Source organism: Eumetopias jubatus, unplaced genomic scaffold (assembly GCF_037043125.1).
Source record: "Eumetopias jubatus isolate StellerSeaLion01/CBP00866 unplaced genomic scaffold, mEumJub1_p1.0 scaffold_4, whole genome shotgun sequence".
NCBI lineage: Eukaryota > Metazoa > Chordata > Mammalia > Carnivora > Otariidae > Eumetopias > Eumetopias jubatus.
The window spans coordinates 186,141,983-186,158,406 of record NW_028274810.1 but is presented as its reverse complement, the minus strand read 5'-3'; positions in this window follow the sequence as shown (position 1 = coordinate 186,158,406).

The window sequence follows — 16,424 nt, the reverse complement described above, 5'->3', positions numbered from 1 at the left end:
GCTCAATCCCAGGGCCCTGGGATCATGACCTGAGCCGAAGGCAGTTGCTTAACCAACTAAGCCACCCAGGCACCCCTGATTGAATGATTTTAAATGCTATAATACATTTGATTTGATGTCAACATATTGATTGCTGGTGTATAAAAATGTAATTGGTTTTTATACATTTATTTTGTATTCTGTGACGTTGCTGAACTGTTATTATTCAGATTTTTTTTTTAGATTCTTACGGATTTTCTACGTAAACAATTATATAATCTGCAAACAGGAAAAAATTATATTTTACTTTCTGATTTATATGCTTTTTATTTCCTTTTATTGTGCTATTGCATTGGATAGAATTATTTTTTACTTTTTAATTTTATTTTATTTTGTTATGTTAGTCACCATACATTACATCATTAGTTTTTGATGTTGTGTTCCATGATTCATTGTTTCCCTATAACACACAGTGCTCCATGCAATACTTGCCCTCCCTAATACCAGGCTAACTCATCCCCCTACTCCCCTCCTGTCTAAAACCCTCAGTTTGTTTCTCAGAGTTCAAAATCCCTCATGGTTCATCTCCCCTTCCAATTTCCACCCCTTCATTTTTCCCTTATTACTATCATCTTTTTTTAAACATATAATGTATTATTTGTTTCAGAAGTAAAGGTCTATGATTCATCAGTCTTACACAATTCACAGGGCTCGCCATAGCACTCAAATCCGTTCATGAGTTTTTATGGTTTTCTGAGTACAAATTCTTTGCCTCTTGGTTAGATTTATTCCTCAGTATTTTATGGTTTTTGGGTGCAATTGTAAATGGATTAACACTTTTATTTCTCTTTCTTCCATCTTGTTTTTGTTGTATAAGAATGCCACAGATTTCTGTGCATTGATTTCTAGTACATCCTTGTCATGTTCCTGATCTTAAGGGAAAGTTCTCAGTTTTTCCCAACAGAGAAAGATATTTGCTGTGGGGTTCTCGTAGATGGCTTTTATGATATTGAGGTATGTACCGTCTATCCCTACACACTAAAGAGTTTTAATCAAGGAAGGATGTTGTACTTTGTCAAATGCTTTTCCTCATCAATTGACAGGATCATATGGCTCTTGTTCTTTCTTTTGTTAATGTATTGTATCACATTGATTGATTAGAGATGTTGAAACAAACTTGCAGCCCAGGAAAAATCCCACTTGGTCGTGGTGAAAAATCCTTTTAATGTACTGTTGGATCCTATTGGCTAGTATTTCGGTGAGAATTTTTGCATCCATGTTCATCAAGGATATTGGTCTGTAATTTTCCTTTTTGATGGGGTCTTTGTCTGATTTTGGGATCAAGGTAATGATGGCCTCATAAAATGAGTTTGGAAGTTTTCCTTCCATTTCTATTTTTTGGAACACTTTCAGAAGAATAGGTATTAATTCTTCTTTAAATGTTTGGTAGAATTCCACTGGGAAGCCATCTGGCCCTGGGCTCTTGTTTTTTGAGAGATTTTTGATGACTGCTTCAATTTCCTTACTGGTTATAGGTATGTTCAGGTATTCTATTTCTTCCTGGTTCAGTTTTGGTAGTTGAGAGATCTCTAGGAATACATCCATTTCTTCCAGATTATCTAATTTTCTGGCATATAGTTGCTCATAATATGTTCTTATAATTGTTTGCATTTCTTTGGTGTTGGTTGTGATCTCTCCTCTTTCATTCATGATTTTATTTATTTGGGTCCTTTCTCTTTTCTTTTTGATAAGTCTGGCCGGGGTTTATCAATCTTGTGAATTCTTTCAAAGAACCAACTCCTAGTTTCGTTGATCTGTTCTACTGTTCTTTTGGTTTCTATTTCATTGATTTCTGCTCTGATCTTTATTATTTCTCTTCTCCTGCTGGGTTTAGGCTTTATTTGCTGTTCTTTCTCCAGCTCCTTTAGGTGTAGGGTTAGATTGTGTATTTGAGACCTTTCTTGTTTCTTGAGAAAGTCTTGTATTGCTATGTACTTTCCTCTTAGGACTGCCTTTGCTGCATCCCAAAGATTTTAAACAGTTGTGTTTTCATTTTCATTGGTTCCCATGAATTTTTTTAATTCATCTTTAATTTCCTGGTTGACCCATTCATTCTTTAGTAGGATGCTGTTTAACCTCCAAGTGTTTGAGTTCTTTCCGACTTTCTTCTTGTGATTGCATTCTAGTTTCAAAGCATTGTGGTCTGAAAATATGCAGGGAATGATCCCAATCTTTTGGTACCAGTTGTGACCTGATTTGGGACCTAGGATGTGATCTATTCTGGAGAATGTTCCATGGGCACTAGAGAAGAATGTGTATTCTCTTGCTTTGGGATGGAATGTTCTGAATATATCTGTGAAATCCATTTGGCCAGTGTGTCATTTAAAGCCTTTATTTCCTTGTTGATCTTTTGCTTAGATGATCTGTCTATTTCAGTGAGGGGGGGTGTTAAAGTCCCCCACTATTATTGTATTGTTGTCAATGTGTTTCTTTGCTTTTGTTATTAATTGGCTTATATAAATGGCTGCTCCCATGTTAGGGGCATAGATATTTACAATTGTTAGATCTTCTTGTTGGATAGATCCTTTAAGTAGGATATATCGTCCTTCCTCATCTCTTATTATAGTCTTTGGTTTAAAATCTAATTTGTCTGATATAAGGATTGCCACCCCAGCTTTCTTTTGTTGTCCACTGGCATGGTAAATGGTTTTCCACCCCCTGACTTTCAATCTGAAGGTGTCTTTGGGTCTAAAATGAGTCTCTTGCAGACAGCGTATTGATGGGTCTTGTTTTTTTTTTATCCAATCTGATACGCTGTGTCTTTTGATTGGGGCATTTAGCCCATTTATATTCAGGGTATCTATTGAAAGGTATGAACTTAGTGCCATTGTATTGCCTGTAAGGTGACTGTTACTGTATAATGTCTGTGTTCCTTTCTGGTTTATGTTGCTTTTAGGCTCTCTCATTGCTTAGAGGACCCCTTTCAATATTTCTTGGAGGGCTGGTTTGGTGTTCTCAAATTCTTTTAGTGTTTGTTTGTCCTGGAAGCTTTTTATCTCTCCTATTTTCAATGACAGCCTAGCTGGATATAATATTCTTGGCTGCATATTTTTCTCATTTAGTGCTCTGAATATATCATGCCAGTCCTTTCTGGCATGCCAGGTCTCTGTGGATAGGTCTGTTGCCAATCTAATGTTTCTACCATTGTAGGTTACAGATCTCTTCTCCTGAGCTGCTTTCAGGATTTTCTCTTTGTCTCTGAGACTTGTAAGTTTTACTATTAGATGTTGGGGTGTTGACCTATTTTTATTGATTTTGAGGGGGTTCTCTGTGCCTCCTGGATTTTGATGTCTGTTTCCTTCCCCAAATTAGGGAAGTTCTCTGCTATAATTTGTTCCAATATACCTTCTGCCCCTTTCTCTCTTTCTTCTTCTTCTGGGATCCCGATTATTCTAATATTGTTTTGTCTTATGGTCTCACTTATCTCTTGAATTCTCCCCTCATTGTCCAGTAGTTGTTTATCTCTCTTTTTCTCAGCTTCTTTATTTTCCATCATTTGGTCTTCTATATCACTAATTCTCTCTTCTGCCTCATTTATCCTAGCAGTTAGAGCCTCCATTTTTGATTGCACCTCTTTAATAGCCTTTTTGATTTTGACTTCTTTTTTGAGGTGATTTTTTTCCATCTTGTTATTTTATCCAGAGGAGAATAGATGAATGAGAGAACAAAATGCTAACAGGGCAACAAGGACCCCAGAAAAATATATACTAAAAAAAATCAGAAGAAACCCAAAACTGGGGGAAAAGAAAGGGAAAGAAAGAAAGAAAGAAAGAAAGAAAGAAAGAAAGAAAGAAAGAAAGAAAGAAAGAAAGAAAGAAATAGAAAGAAAGAAAGAAAGTAAAAGAGAAAGAAAGAAAGAAAGAAAGAAAGAAAGAAAGAAAGAAAGAAAGAAAGAAAAGAAAGAAAAGAAAGAAAAAGAAAAAAGAATATGATCAAATATGATCAGGTTGTGAATAGGTCAGTGCCACACCCTAGATTTGGGGCATATTTTTGTCTGTTAGAAGAAACTGCCTCCCAAAATTTTAAAGAAAGAAAAACTTATATGTGTACAAAAATAAGGGTAAATGTGATGCAAGAATGGAATATGACTGCAACAATGAAAATTTTTAAAGATTTTACAAAAAGAATTGGTAAGTTGTTGGTTGAAAAAAGAAAGAAAAGGGGCGCCTGGGTGGCTCAGTCCTTAAGCATCTGCCTTCGGCTCAGGTCATGATCCCAGGGTCCTAGGATCAAGCCCCACATCAGGCTCCCTGCTCAGTGGGGAGTCTGCGTCTCCCTCTCCTACTCCCCCTGCTTGTGTTCCCTCTCTCGCTGTGTCTCCCTGTCAAATAAATAAACAAAATCTTAAAAAAAAAAGAAATCTAAAAAATTTCATTAAAAAAAGGGAAATTAAAAAAAGGGGGAGAGAATGTGATCAGGCAGGAGACTAGAACAAAGCAATACCCTAGAGATTTAGGGTATATTTTGGTCTGTTAGAAGAAATTGTATCCCAATATTTTAAAGCGAGAACAACTTATATATAACAAAAAATAAGGTTAGCTACAATGAATGGATAGACTATGACTCTAAAAATGAAAAATAAAAAGATTTTTAAAAAAGGGATTGATAAGATGTTGGTTGAAAAAGGGAAAAAGAAAAATTCAAAAAAAAAGTAGAAAAAGAAAAAAATTAAAAAGTAACTTTGAAAGACTAAAGAATTATGGGGAAAAAAGCCATGTATTTTATGTGCTGTATTCCTCCAGTGCTGGAGTTCTGCTGTTCTCATTGATTGGTAACCTTGTCATGGCTGGCTGTTCTTGCTGATCTTCTGGGGGAGGGGCCTTTTGCTGTGGTTGTCAAATGTCTTTGCTGGAGGTGGAATTGCCCTGCCCTTGTGGGGGGTGGGCTAAGTAATCTGCTCGCGTTTGCTCTCCATAGCTTTTGTTCCCTGAAAGCTTTCCATACAGCTTTGGAAGATGAAAAAGAAAATGGTGCCCTCCCAATTTCCACCCCAGAGGAACTGAGAACTCGGGGTCCCACTAGTCAGTGACTCCCCAGAGAAAAGCAATCAATCATTCCTGGCTCCCTGGTCTCCGGCTGGACTCCGTGCTTACCCGGCCTGTGACTGAACATATCTGTCTCTGGCACACAACCCTGTTTGGAGTCTCCAAACCCAGCAGATTCCTGTGGTGTGCTCCCGCGCTGCTCCTCCCGGGGGAGGAAGGAGAGTCTTCCCAGATCTGCCGCTTGTTGGGTCCTGCTGGAAGAGCAGTGGCCTGACTATGCCGCGGATCACGGTTTATGGCAACCCGGAGCTGAGAGCCCACTCCTCGGTTCTGACACTGCAGCCAGCTTTCCTGCTCTTTTACCTGGCATCTCTGCCACACTCAGGCACCCCTGGTCTTTCTGTGACCCCGAGGGTCCTGAGACCACACTGTCCCAGTGAGGATTCCACCCCCTGCTTAGCCACTGGAGTGACGTCGCTCATCAGAGCAGACTTCTAAAAGTTCCAATTTTGTGCTCCACTGCTCTATCATTTGCCATTTGGCTGGCGGAGGCCCCTTCCCCCCACCATCTATCTTCCCAAATATCGCCTGGGATTCACTTCTCTTCACGTCCTACCTTACAGAAAGTAGTTGCATTTCTGTTCAGAGAGTTGTTGCTATTCTTTTCTTTGATCTCCGGTTGAGTTCATAGGTCTTCAGAATGGTTTGATCCCTGTCTAGCTGAATTCCTGCGACCAGATGAAATTTAGATCTCCTACTCCTCCACCATCTTTCTCCTTCCTCCCACCTGGATAGAAGAATTTTGAATGCTGTGTCAGGTAAATCTGGTAGGACTGGACATCCTTAATCATTTTCTTTTTTTTTTAATTTTTCTTAAGATTTTATTTATTTGTCAGAGAGAAAGAGAGAACACAAGCAAGAGGAGCAGCAGGCAGAGGGAGAAGAATCCTCCCTCTGAGCAAGGCGCCCAATGTGGGACTCTGTGATCCCAGGACCCTGTGATCACGACCTGAGCTGAACCAACTGAGCCACCCAAGCCACCCAAAATTCCTCATTTTCTATCTTGGGGAGAAAGTATGCAAGTTTTCACTATCAGTATACTGTTAGCTCTGGGTTATTGATAGATGCTTTTTGCAATTTGTTGAGAGTTTTTATCATAAATGCATGTTAAATTTTATCATATGCTTTTTCTACATCAATTGATATGGTCATTTTTTGTTTGTCTGTTTCAGCTTGTTAATATGCCAGACCCCCATCACATAGTCGTGGTGTGACTTTTTTATTTGTATTACTGAATGATTTGCTAATATTTTGCTAAAGATTTTTATTTCTATATTAATAACAGATTTTGATTTGTAGTTCCTCTTTTTGCATCATCTTTTCCTTGTCTTATTATCAAGGTCAGACTAACTTTGTGAAATAAATTTATAGGTGTTAATTTTATTTTTAATAGATTGTGTAGAATTAAATTATTTGGGGAACATTCTGCAATGAAGCCCTTTGACCTGGATTTTGTTTTTCTTTTTTTTTCTTTTGTTCTTTTTCTTTTGAGAGACTTTCCTAATTATGAATTCAGTTTTTTTTTAGTATTTATAAAGCTATTCAAGTCATCTAGATCATATTAGGTAAGTTGTAATAATTTCTGTTTTTTAGGATGTGGTCCATTTCATCTAAATTGTCAAACATATATGTAGAGTTATTTGTAGTATTCCCTTGTTATTATTTTGGTGTCTACAGAGTTTGTAGTAATATCTAATCTTCTGTCTCATTTTTTCTATCAATTTTTAAAAAAAAGTGTTGAAGTTTACTTTTAAGTTCTGTTGTTTTTAAAAATTAACATACCTTTTTAAGGACAGTTTTAGGCTTACAGAAAATTTAGCAGAAAATACAGAGAATATCCATATACATCATCTTCCCATGATCAAAGATTCCTCTATTATTAACATCTTGTATTAACGTGGTGCATTTGCTAAAATTGTTGAACCAATATTGATACATTATTATTAACTAAAGTCCATAGCTTTTATTAGATTTCATATTTTTGTGTTGTAGAGTTCCATTGATAATGGCATCATGTATCCAGCAATACAGTATCACATAAATAGCTTCAGTGCTCTAAAAATCTCCTATATTTACTTATTCAACCCTCTCCCTCTCTGCCCAAATCTCTTGCAACCTCTGACCTAATACAATCTCTATGATTTTGCCTTTTCCATATTGTCATATAATTGGAATCACAGAGTATATTGTCTTTCAGAATGGTTTCTATCACTTACCAGTGTTTATTTACAATTCCCCTCTGTTTTTATATGGTTTGGTAGCATATTCCTTTTTATCACTAAATAGTTTTCCCTTGCATGAATGTACCACTACTTGCTTATCCATTAACCTATTGATTGACAAATAAGTTGCTTTCAGTTGTAGTCATTATGATAAAAAGCTGCTACAAATATTCATTGCATGTTTTTGTGGGGATGTAAGGTTTCAAATTTGTTAGGTAAATGTCAAGGAGAATAATTATTGTTTTGTATGATAATTCTACATTTAGTTTTGTAAGAAACTGTCAAACTGTCTTCCACAATAGTTGTACCATTTTGTATTCCTACAAGTAATGAATAAAAGTTCTTGTTGCTTCACATAACTCAACAACAATGGATATGGTCGTTTTTTGGATTTTGGCCATTCTGATAATTAGGTAGTAATATATCATTGTTTTAATTTGCACTATGCTAATGGTAGATGATGTTGAGCACATTTTGGATATCTTTACTCTGCCTTTCCTGAAGCATACCAACTAATCACTTGAGTTTTGGAAAAAAGTTCATATGCAATTATCTGGCCAGAAGATAATAGAGTCAGAAAATAGTGCTGGGATAATTGTATATCTATATGCAAAATGTTCACATCACCCTTAATTTAAATCATACACAAAAATTAGCTTAAAGTGGATCACAAACTTAAAAGTAATAGCTAAAATAAACTTTATAGATTAGAAGAAAATTTTTATGTCTGTGGATTAGCCAAAGATTTTGTAAGCTAATGAAAACAATAGCACGGTATATAAAAGAAAAGATTGATAAATTGGATTTCATCAAAATTCAACACATTTGTCCTTCAGAAGACACTTAATATTAAGGAAATGTAGAGACAAACATTTGAGGGAATATTTGCAGTTATTTGAAACACATATATAAGACTTGAATCCAAAATGTACTAGGAACTTTTACAACCCAGTATTAAAAAAAACAATCTGGTCAGAAATAAAAATCAAAATATAACATAAAAGAACAAAAAGATATATGAATAGTTAATACACACATGAAAAGATGTTTGATATTATTAATCATGAGTGCAAATGAAAACCACAATGAGATATAATTTCATATCCACTGAAATAACTATTACAAATAAGATAGATAATAACAAATGTTGATGAAGATATGGAGAAATGAGAAAGTGGATACACTGTTGGCAGCATTGTAAAATAGTGCTGCCACTTGGGAAAAAGTTTGGCAGTTCCTCAAAAAGTTAAATATAAAACTACCATACAACAAAGCAATTCCAGTCCTAGGTTTATATTGAAGGGAAATAAAACATATGTCCACACAAAGAATTGCACATGAACATTTATAGCAACATTATTCATAATAACCCCAAACTGGAAAAAAACTAAATGTCCATCAACCATTGCATTTATAGACAAAATGCAGTATTCAATGGAATGGTATTTAACAATAAAATGGAATAAACTACATGTTGTCATGTCAGTGATGAATCTCAAACACATTATGCTAAGTGCAAAAAAGCCAGACATAAGAGACAACATATTGTATGATTGTTTATCTGAATTGTCCAGAAAAGGCAGATTTGTAGGGACATAAAGCAGATTAGTTGTTGCTTATTTTCTTCTATTTATATAAATTTTACTACTTTCTATTTATATAAATTTTACTACTTTAGATACTTTATACAAGTGGAATCATACAATGTGTTTGTTTCTTTGTTTGTTTGTATTAAGTTCTGTTGTTTTTAAAAATTAACATACCTTTTTAAGGACAGTTTTAGGCTTACAGAAAATTTATATTTTCTATTTATATAAATTTTTTTTCTATTTATATAAATTTTACTACTTTAGATACTTTATACAAGTGGAATCATACAATGTTTGTATTTGTTTGTTTGTTTGTCACAGGATTATTTCATGTGGCATAATGTCCTCAATGTTTATCTCTGTTTTCTTTCATTTTGTCAATGATGTATTACATTCAGTGATTTTCATATACTGAAACATCCTTGTATTCCAGGAACAAATCCCAGTTGGTCATGGTGTATGATACTTTTAATGTGCTGTAAAATTCAATTTGCTAGTATTTTGTTGAGGATATTTACACCGATATTCATCAGGGATATTAGTCTATTGTTTTCTTGCATTGTCTTTGTCTGATTTTTATATAAGAGCAATTCTGGCCTCAAAGAATGAATTTTGGAATGTTCCCTCCCCTTCAATTTTTTGGAAGAGTATGAGGAGGATTGGTGTTAGTTTTTCTTTAAATGCTTGGGAAAATTCATCAGTGAAGCAGTCTGTTACAGGGTTTTTCTTTGTTGGGAGGTTTTGGATTACTGATTCAATATCCTTACCAGTTATTATTCTGTTTAGATTTCCTATTTTGTCATGATTCAGTCTTGGAAGGTTGTGTGTTTCTAGGAGTTTACTCATTTCTTTTAGGTTATCCAATTGCTTCGTATAGAACTATTCATATTATTAGAATTTTTTTAAAGAATTTATTTATTATTTATTTGAAAGAGAGAGAGAGTGGGCAGAGGGAAAGGGAGAAGCAGTCTCCCTGTTGAGTAAGGCCTCCCTCCCCCAATGCAGGGCTCCATCCCAGGACCCTGAGATCATGACCTGAGCCGAAGGCAGATGCTTAACCAACTGAGCCACCTAGGCACCCCTATTATAATCTTTTTTATTTCTATGGCATTAACTGTAAAGTTGCCTCATTCATTTTTGATTTTAGTAATTTGAGTCTTCTTACTATTTTTTAAAAATATATCTAAGGCTTTGTTGGTTTTATTGATCTTTTCAAAAATTTTCTTTTGTTAATTTTTTATTGTTTTTTTAGTCTTCATTTCATTTATTAATTCATTTGCTCATATAATCACCCATTCATTTATTTATATACCCATTCTGTTTCATTTAATTTTTCATTCTGCTCTAATCTTTATTATTTCCTTCCTTCTGCTAGTTTCGGTGTAGTTTTTTCTTTTTCTAGTTCCTTGAAGTATAAAGTTAAGTTGTTGATTTGAGATCTTCTTTTCAAATGTATTTACCATTATAAATTTCCCCCTCAGCATTACTTTTGCTGCAAGCCGTAGTTATAGTATATTTGTTTTCATTTCTCTCAAGTTATTTTCTCATTTCTCTTGTGATTTTTTCTTTGAACCAATGGTTGCTTAAGAGTGAATAGCTTAATTGCTACTATTTTGGTAGTAAAGGGGGCACGTTCTGTGTAGAGCACTGGGTGTTATGCACAATGAATCATGGAATACTACATCAAAAACTAATGATGTAATGTATGGTGATTAACATAACAGTAAAAAATTTAAAGAAAAAAATAAATCAAAACAAAAAAAAATACCCCTAAACTCCCAAGTATTTCTGGAAAAGTTCTGGAAAGAAAGTAAATGTTTTAATTGAATTCTATGTATTCCTTCCAAGAAAAGCCAAGTTAAAAGCTTCTAAGAGTGAATAAAGAATAAAGGAGTTTTAAAGTACAAAAAAAAAAAAAATCATGTGCACTTGAAAAGACTGTTGTTGGGAGAGTGTTCTGTATATTGTCTCTTAGTTTTATTTGTTCCATAATGTTGTTCAGATTTTCTATTTCCTTGACAATCTTTTGTCTGGTTCTTCTATCCTATATTGAAAGTGAGGTATTGAAATTTCCTGTTATTATTGTGTTGTTATCTATTTCTCCCTTCAATTCCATGAATGTTTGCTTCATATATATGTTACCATTTATGTAGAATATCTTTTTCTATTCTTTCACTTTCAGCCCATGCATGTTTTTGGATCTAAAGTGAATCACTTATACATAATATATAGTTGGATCCTTTTTTAAAAACCAGCCTGTCTACCTCTTTTGGTTGGGAAGTTTAATCTACTTACATTTAAAGTAATTATTGATAAAAGACTTCTTACTGCCATTTTGTTAACTGTTTTGTTTTATAGCTTTTTTCCCTCTGTTTTCTCTTACCGTCTTCCTTTTTGGTTTACTGATGTTTTTAGTCACATGATTTGATATCCTTTTAATATTCTTTTGTGTATATTCTATAGATATTTTCTTCTATTACTGTGGAGATTACAATAAAATCTTGAAATTCTAACACTCTATTTTAAACTGATAACAACTTAATTTCAGTTGCATACACTTCAACAAGATCTACTTCAACAAGAAATCATAGATTATCCCAATATAAGCTAGAAACTGGATGTGCACATAAGTGGGAATTTCACCCCATTCTCAACTCCATCACGTAAAGCCATCAATATGGCTAAATGCTGTAGAGGTTTAAAATAATATGCCCAAGTTTATTATCTATATAAGCAGTGTTCAGAATGAAGAGCTACAAGAACCTGTGCATAATATTTATCTCAAACACTTGGTTTAATGGAAATGACACCAATGTAAGACTGCTCTTGAACTTTGTTAGAAGTGACCTTACCAGGTATTGTCAACTGTAAATACTGAAATAAATTTCCAATTAAGTTCTCCTAAGTTTCATGTCTCCCAGCTAAAATGATACAATATACAACCATCACCTATATTTTCACTTTAAAGAGATATCCAAGTGTAAGATTCTCTTGAGAGAGGTTCCTGAAACAGGTAGTGTTAAGAAGTTTCAATCAAACAAGAGATTAGTAAATGTGAATAGCTTCCATCCAAAACTTTTCAACCAAGACTCCTGAACTCAGGATCCTTGAAATACTACATTGATCTTTGGCTTTTTTTGCTTCCTTTGCATGGCAATATTTTTGTTTATTAATTTAAGGTTTTGATTGATAAATATGATTCTTAATTTTCCCCATCATGTCATTTCCAACACAACCAAAGAAGAACTATTTCTGATAAACTATTCCCAATAGTATATACATTTCAACTGACCACTCTTGCTAAAACTTTATGCTTTCTTTGTCAAAGTGTTTTTATGCTGCAGAAATCTGAATAAGATTTTACACTTAATAGCTTTCTGTTTGATTTCCTTCCACATAGTCTAGTAAAAAATTCCTTAGACATGGGGACTTTCTGTAGTTTTAAAGAATAAATTGACAACCTAAGTCCTCAATCATCTGTAAATAGATATATTAAATTTTTATTATTCATAGCCATATAACAATTGAATAAGGTAATGTAGGTGTGAGTGTTTTATACTCTGTAAGTGTTATATAAAATGTGGGAAGATACAATTTTACTTGCACACCTCAACATTTTCCTTGGGTAATGGGCACACATACCCACATACCTCTTTCTTGGACCTACAGCTACACTAAATAAAACTAATGGACGTTTCTTTGCTAAGGTACAGGTAAGAAACAGAAATATCATTTTGGCATATCAATGCACCAGATTTATGATAGCAAGTCAATCTTGGCAATAGAATAGTTAGTTAAATTCCCATAAATATGACTTAAATAGTTGTATATGTTTGTGTTAACAAGAAAGAAAATGTAGAAGGATATATAGCTAGTTAACATGTTGGTGATATTGTCTTAATATATAAGAAGGAAAGAAAGAGAGAAAGAGAAGAGAACTATAAAAAATATATAGTATGTCTTTTAGGATTACTATGTGCTAGGTATTGTGTCACCTCATTTCATCTACATCACCTCCTTATAACATGAGTATGAAATAGGTACTATTATTTTACATATTAGGAGAAAAATTTGCATTATAGGAGAATACAATATACATTTTTTACATTCTTTAATATGTAAAAAATAAATAAATATTATAGAGATGAAATTTGAAACTATGAAATCTTCCTCAAAAATCAAATGGTAGACCAAATCACTAGGATATATTAATTTTAAAAATTGTTTATTTTCATATGTTTTTCCCTATGGCTGGTACAGTGACAGAAACTTTCCCTTCCTCATCTTTCCTTTGTATAGAATCTATCCAGATCTCAACTACATCACTATGTTGAAGGAAAAATTCTGTGGAAATAATTGACTGACAACCTGAGAGAGACTTAAAAAGACAAGAGCATCTCTAGAAGAAATATTCCATGCAGAAGTGGTTGAAAGAAATCAAGAATGAAACAAGAAGTGAATAGGAGAAATTTAAAAATTACTTCAGATTTCCAGTTTCAGCCCTGACATGTAAAGAGCTTGGAAGTCACAACCCCCACACATACAATAAGAAAAAGCTAAACAACCCCCAAATCAAAAAGTTTTCATTGACCCATTAGAGAACCGAGACTGTGCAAAATTTGACCTCACAAAATCTGGAGTAAATCTGGCAAATCTAGAGAATCAAATCTCAGGTCTACTCATGGAGAGAAGAGCCACTACAACCATAAACTGAGAGGATCACTTAACTGGTAAATTTGACTGATTTCTCGAGGTGGAGTGTAGATTGCCTTGAGAAGGAGGAACTACTGGTGATTGCAGTCTTAGGGGAACCCCCACATGCTCCAGGAACCCCACTAAGTTCTCATGGTGAAGAGCCAAGAAATGTCTCTTTGTGAGTCTGGCCGGGCAAAGGAAGAGAAATCATTGTAAAATAACCCGAGAGCACTCTACATAACAAAAAAATACTCTGGGGGTTCAAGGGAAACTTTATCAGAACCTTATCCCAACTGAGGAAAAGGCCTGCCTCCCACTTCAGCTTCCTCTAGCCTTTCTATATTACTAAAAAAAGGTAAAACAAACAAACAAACAAAAAACCCTTTACCATTGAAGAAACACCTGTGAAGGTCACAGTCCATAGACACAGGCCCACTATAAGGTTATAGAATACTTCCCCTCCCAGACACCTTACCACCATACCAATAGGGATCCACCTGAAGGAGCTTAAGAGCAGATAACAGGCACATAGGGACCTTAAAATCAAGAAGGGAAATTAATGAGGAGAATAGAAGAATTTGAAGTCTCTGGCACCTATACCTACAGCAAACATTAAACAGCCTAAATTCTAGATGTATTATCATAAATCCTCACACTAAAGAACTGTTTAACTCAATCCCAGTTACCCAACACAATATGCCAAATAGCAAGAAAATCAATGTATAAAGAGATAAATTTAGAAACAGATTGAATATGTCATAGATGATGGAATTGTCAAGCAGCAGATTTTAAATAACTAGAATAATACCTTAAAGGCTATATGAGGAAAAGTAGACAACATTTAAAAATGGATAAAAACAACAAATACAAGGCAACTCAAAAAAATAATCAAAAAGCAATCCTTGAAATCAAAGCCACTAACTGAAATTAAGATTGCCTTTGATGGTATTGTCACTCAACTGGACAAGACCAAGGAAAGAAGCAGTAAGCTTGAAGATAGGTTAATAGAAAATTCCCAAACTGAGAAACAGATTTTTAAAAAAGAAAAAAAAAAAAGAACATCTAAGAAATTTGTCACAATTTTATAATTACATAATGGGAACACCAGAAAAAAAGAAGAAAAGTAAATAGAGCAAAGTATGTGATAAAGTAATAATAAAAGAGAAGTTTCCAAATTAATGAGAGGTACAAAACCATAGACCCAAGAAAATCAGGGAACACTGAACAGTAGAAATACCAAATTTAAAACAACAAAAATCTAGACCTAAGTGAATTATATTCAAACTGCAGAAAACCAAAGAAAAAGATGACCTTGAAAGAAGAAAAGGGAAGAAAATCACCTAACCTACAGAGAACAAAGGTAAGAGTATAAGGTCTATAGCATAAATATGGTAAAAGAGGTGAAAATTACATTGAATATCTTGTTCAAGTTCAGCATTATGTATTTTGAGAAGTTAGTGCTTTGGTCACTATCACTGATGTCTGGAACTCTGAGGGCCATATGGAGAGTCTTGATGAGGCCTTGTACTGTGACTTTAGTATATGTAGATAACTATTTAATACATTGATTTATATTTTAGTTGTCTGTTAGGTAAGAGATTCCCAGAGCTCTTTACCCCAAATGGCGTGACCAGTTAATGCTGCCATTGGTCAGACCAGATATCTAGAACATTAGTACTGGCCCAGGAATCTATAAAATTATGCAAGTAGTGCTTATGCAGCCATCCATAAAGTATATGAACTCCCATTGCTGTTCATTCAGTTGACCTCAGGGGACTTGCCAGGTAGCCAAGGAGTCTGGAAAAGAGGTGACTACATTCTAGAATGTGGTGTATGGCAAGGTACTGAGGACAGGGAAGACAACCCCCACCTATAGGTGGATATAGGGCCCAAGTTTGGCTCCATCCTTCAAAAGCAGGCCTTGGCAGGCATTCTGACCTATAGGCATGCTCCTTTGATGACTAAAGGCAAAATAGGCAGCTGCGTACAGAGGGTTACTGCCTCTGGGCCTGTGAAAGCCTCTATTTTGAGAAGAGCAATTTGTTACCAGCGACTCCACACTAATGACACAAGCAGTTTCTTGCATCGAAAGCTCATAGTCAACTTACGGCTATCATGGGTGTTCCAGAGAGGAGGTTGCTAAAGCCTCCTCAATGAAGGAGCCTCTTTTTGAGGAGGAGGCATTAGTGGGAATGACTGTTGTATTGCAATTTTGACAGATCCTAGAGCCTTTTGCTGTAGAGTAACCAGTCAAGGAAAGTTTATTTGCAAGTAAAAACATATAAGGACTTAAGTAAAATTTGGAAGTGAAGGACAGGTTGTCTTCAGAAGCTGAAACAGGGGAAAAGTTGTTGGACTTGTTTTAATGTTGTGGACACTGACAGAATCAACGGCTATTTCTCAATCATGGCAAATATGGTGCAATCCTTGATTTACCAAATAATGTCTACAGATTTAACAAAATTTGTAAAGCCTAATATATATCCATGTTTTTTTGTGAGTTCCTCTGTGAGTGATTCTATGTCCTGAATGAGTGTATCAAATGAATCTCCCTGAAAGAGGATATAATGAGTGTGATGTCGTGCCTGTGCTCTTGAACAAAGTTGAGTGAAGTTAAGCTCTTGCTTGCAAAGATTGCATGGTGTCAAGGCTTTGAGGTACCCCATGGGCCCACAAAGTTGAAAGAAAACTTCAGCTGAGGGGCTGTTGAAAGAACACTGAGCAGAACATATTAGCCAAATCTATAACAGAAATTTTATTGGTTGCTGATTAGATAGAGTCAGTAATTTCAATGATATTGTATATGAGGGCTTCAGTGTGAGCCACAGCATTAT